The sequence below is a fragment of the Microtus ochrogaster genome, chromosome 4, assembly GCF_000317375.1.
Source record: "Microtus ochrogaster isolate Prairie Vole_2 chromosome 4, MicOch1.0, whole genome shotgun sequence".
NCBI classification, from domain to species: Eukaryota; Metazoa; Chordata; class Mammalia; order Rodentia; family Cricetidae; genus Microtus; species Microtus ochrogaster.
The window spans coordinates 27,770,209-27,771,040 of record NC_022011.1 but is presented as its reverse complement, the minus strand read 5'-3'; positions in this window follow the sequence as shown (position 1 = coordinate 27,771,040).

The following is an 832-nucleotide window of genomic DNA, read 5'->3' as shown; positions in this document are numbered from 1 at the left end:
AGAATACATGAAAGTCAAAGGAGAGCTTACATGAGTAGGCTCGCTCTTTTCACCACATACCTCTAGGGAATTGAACTCAGATCATCAAGCTTGGCAGCAAACACCTTTATTTGATGAGCCATTTTGCCAACCCTTGGGGCTTCCTTTTTGAGAGGCATGGGGAAGCGTAAAAACAAGCAAACAAACAAACTTTGTTTTGAATTTTATTTCTTTATTTTATGTATAAGGATATTTTGCCTACATATGGTATGTGTACCATATATGTACCCAGTGCCCACACAGAACCAGAGAGGGCATCAGATCCCTGGACCCTGGAGTTATGGATGGATACAAGCCACTATGTGGGTGGGTATTGGATATTGAACCTAGGTCCTCTGCAAGAGCTTGCAGTGTTCTTAACCTCTGAGCCATCCCTCCAGTTCCTCTTTCCCAAGAAGGGTCCATTTCCAGAACAGAAGTGGCTTAGGTCAGCTGAGGCCCCATTACAGGTGGGTGGGAAGCAGGGGCCCTGCTGGTACACGCCCGTCTACTCCCATCCAGACTGGAAGTTTAGAGTAGAGAATCATTAACAGTCAGGCTTGCCTAATGCAGCCATGACAAGGTCACAAGCCTGGGAAGCTTCAAAATGCACAGGGTTAAAAGACAGAAATGAACACACTGGGGCTCTGTTGAGAAACAGACACACTTAAGCAGTGATGACATGAAAGTTGCATCCCTGATTACCCAGCCAATGAAGAAAAGGAGGAGGGGGCTTACACTCAGAGCTATGAAAACTCTTTTCTTTTTACCAATCTTTTTTTTTTTGTGGTTTTCTGAGACAGGGTTTCTCTGG